Consider the following 3,551-nt stretch of genomic DNA (forward strand, 5'->3'; position numbering starts at 1 on the left):
TGTGCTCGCTCCGCTGGAGGGTGTTATCTAGGGACAGGGCAGCTAGGACACTGAGCAAGCTCAAGGGTACATGACCAGACTCACTCACGCAAAGTGAATTTAGGACAGGGGGCATTTCTTTAAAAAAAAAAATGTCAACAGTGATATTGTCGGTGTGTATAACACCCTCAAGTTCTGTCATGACGACCTCCCCTCACTACCATTATTTCAATTAGTCTCACTTGTCCCTTGCCGTCTCGACCCCCCCGTCCGTCCGTCCCCCCCGCTGTTTGCTGTCTGAGAGTGACGGTGATGATGGCACCCGCTCAGACATCAGATGCAGCCTGGCGGCCCGTGGGTCTGTTTTTCCTCCAGCGTCTGCATATTTCACATCTGCTTCTTATATCAACAACCCAAGATCCTCGGCACCCGCCAGGGTCGCGTTCCCCCCCCCCCATTTTTTCCCCATTTTTCTCTATACAAAATTGAAAGTGGCTTCCAAACGATCCATTTTCAAGTTGAGAAAGTGGGAACAGGCTCCCGTACAGGGCAGCCGTCCAGAGGAATCCCTCATTTGTCTTGGGAGCAGCTCATCCAGTTCCAGCATGGGAGTTTTTTTGGGGGGGTTTTCTCACTTCCTCCTTTTTTGGTGGTGCACACAACTGCCTTTCCTGTCTGTCTATCTCTCTCTCTCTCTCTCTCTCTCTCTCTCTCTCTCTCTCTCTCTCTCTCTCTCTCTCTCTCTCTCTCTCTCTTTTCCTTCCCTGAAGCTATGGATAGGAAGGCAGGTTGTGTCAGAGTCCAGCGCTGCCTGAGACAACACTCAGTCAGTACACTTGACTGCGTTCGTGCGGAGAGGCCAGCTGCTGGTGAGTGGTGCTTCTCTCATGTGGTCAGGTTGATTAAGCCTGTGTCAGAAAATGTCACCTCTCCTCCGACTAGAAGTGTTATTAGAGGATTGGCCGTAATGGCTGTAAGCGTCTGTTCGATTGAGTTATTAGAAGTGTTGTGATTTTGGGCTGTCAGAAAGTGTTAGCTCTTCTTTTTTTCCCTAGGGAATGACTGTAATTCTCTATTGTAATGCCTGTAAAGAAAGAAACATGGACACTTTGGGGAGAGCTGATTTAGAAATACGATTATTTACTGAAGGAGCAGATACAGGATGTTGTGTGGCTTAGGGAAAATGCTATGACTGTATATAATTAAGAGAGTAAAGGGCTCGACTGTTGCTTCATACTGTCGATTTTTTTCAAGGTGTGGGTGTGCGCATGTTCACAATGTGCACTTTTGTAGGCAAATCTCGGCGTTGCATGTTGAAACACACTGTTGGTGGAATGCTTACTTTGAAAAAGGGAGCTATTTCCTGTGTACCTGTGTCAGATATGTGTCCTTGAGGTGCTCTACCTACTGGTATGACAAACTCACAAGCTCTCTGCCTAGGCTGACCAAACACCACTAATCCAATAGACCTTTTACCCCTTGTAGAGGAGTTGTTTTTTTGAGCGTGGAGTCTGCTCTTCTTCTAAACCCAGGCCCAAATCCAATCAGTTGGGGATAAAGGCAAAACACACTAGTTCTGCTCTACCCTTAGGACAGGTGGGGTTTAACACTGTCCATGAGAGGAACAGCTTGTGGGGTGTGTCTATTTTAACATGACGAAACACTTCCAGTACAGAGTGAACGTGCTGTGTGTTTCTGTGTGTGTGACTTTGTGTGGCTGTGTGTGTGACTGTGTGTGACTGTGTGTGACTGTGTGTGTGGCTGTGTGTGTGGCTGTGTGTGACTGTGTGTGTGGCTGTGTGTGGCTGTGTGTGGCTGTGTGTGACTGTGTGTGACTGTCTGACTGTCTGACTGTCTGAGACTTTGTGTGACTGTGTGTGGCTGTGTGTGACTGTATGTGACTGTCTGACGGTCTGTGAATTTGTGTGCGACTTTCTGTATGTCGTGTGTGTTGTGTGTGCCGTGTGTGAATGTGTGTTTGTGTGTGTAAAGTGGGAGATGCCAGCAGCCAGCCCTCTCCTTCCAGCACGATGATGTGTCACAGTGCTGAGGAGGTTCGTCATAATTAAACCCTCCATGTGGTTTCCTTAAGTCTGCTTTGCCTGACAACTCATCCAAATACATATAAACAAATGACAAGTCAGTCATACGTCATACCCAGTTTGACCTGGGGCTTTTCCACTGGTTGGGTACCGTAGCGTAGATGCGGTAAGGCTTTTTGGTTTGGAATCTTTGATCCAGCTTTGAAAGTCATTTCAGGAGATTCAAACTTTAAAAAAGCCAGCATCTTAGGACAATATTGGACACATGACCTCATCTGCTTATTGACTACCTGCGGACATGTGCTTGAAAGACATCACATCCTGTCAGCCCTGCCTATGCACAGACCTTCACATGTGTCTTAGAAACACATGCTCACTCACCCTCTCTGAGTGGACCAAGCTCAACAAGTGCCTCTGTTTGAAGAGATCCATGTGTTTGGAGAGGAGGACCAACCCAACCCCATCCAGAGAGGAGAGTTAATTGGAAGCAGGCAGGCAGGCAGGCAGGCAGGCAGGCAGGCAGGCAGGCAGGCAGGCAGGCGAGCAGGCAGGCAGACAGACATGCTGTGTTGTGTAAGGCCCTTCTGCAGTAAAAGCCAGGCCCTGGCACTGTTGGTCCAGCCTGAGAGAGGACGGATGGCGGGAGAAGAAAGAGCGGCGATTCTCCCCTGCCTCTCCTCTACAGACGCACCGCTTATTTATTGTAAAATAAATCAGTCCTGGGTCTGTTCGGACCCGGTGGCTTCCTTTGATCCCCCCTCCTCCTTTTGTTTCCACCTACCAGCCCAAACCTTATGGTTACACTGGCCTGGGTAATGTTTAAGAAACCAGTCGCGTGCACAGCTGCTCCCAAGAGGGGCATGAAAATGAGCTCTCTCCAAGAAAAGAGGCAACAAAAAGTGATGTGTGGACCAGCGGTTCTGAGACTGTGGTGTTTTTAATGTCATCTCTCTGATGTATTACAAGCTCGCTCCCTCCCTAGGCCATTATTAGCTCTTAAGATTTGTGTGTCGATCCATCATTCTTAATGCACTAAAACCCTGCTTGATGGAGTATTTTTAGCTGTGCCTCATCATTCGTCAGTGCGTAGCAGGCAGCACAGCTGTCAGTGAGTGGTGACTGGGGAGTGAGTGTCCAGGTCCAAGCCCAGTGGCTTAGTGGTGAGTAAAGAGAGGACCTGCCAGCTTCTTAGAGGAGAGTAGAGCTGTGGAGGAGAAGTCACACAAAGTACCAGACCAGGAGAGAGAGAGGCAGGGTGGCTGGGCGGGTGGGTGGGTGGGTGGGTGGGTGGGTGGGCGGGTGGGTGGATGGGTGGGTGGATGGGTGGATGGGCGTAAAGGGCAGCATCACCCTCCCGGTCTGAAACATCTGCTGTGGCGACTAAGACTGGCTGTCCAATTCTTCCAAATTCTTCTGACTAGCTTGTGGTCCGAATGATGGGCATGTCATGTGTGTATCATGTCTATGTCTTCAGTATCGGTTCTGTATCGGTTCTTTTTGTTTATTTTAATCAGAAGAAGAGGCGGCCCT

At 49.2% G+C, this 3,551-nt stretch overlaps 1 protein-coding gene across 5 annotated transcripts in view; it reads left to right on the forward strand.

The window, feature by feature from the left end:
* Nucleotides 1-820: 820 nt before the first annotated feature.
* Nucleotides 821-3,551, forward strand: part of plekhg5b (pleckstrin homology domain containing, family G (with RhoGef domain) member 5b) — a gene marked incomplete at its 3' end in the record, with an annotated part of 30,219 nt that continues 27,488 nt past the window's right edge. For all 5 annotated transcript variants that reach the window (XM_080535366.1, XM_080535370.1, XM_080535367.1 and 2 more), the window contains exon 1: nucleotides 821-848. The remainder of the gene's footprint in view (nucleotides 849-3,551) is intronic.

Source organism: Nansenia antarctica (assembly GCF_963989245.1).
Source record: "Nansenia antarctica genome assembly, chromosome: 6".
NCBI classification, from domain to species: domain Eukaryota; kingdom Metazoa; phylum Chordata; class Actinopteri; order Argentiniformes; family Microstomatidae; genus Nansenia; species Nansenia antarctica.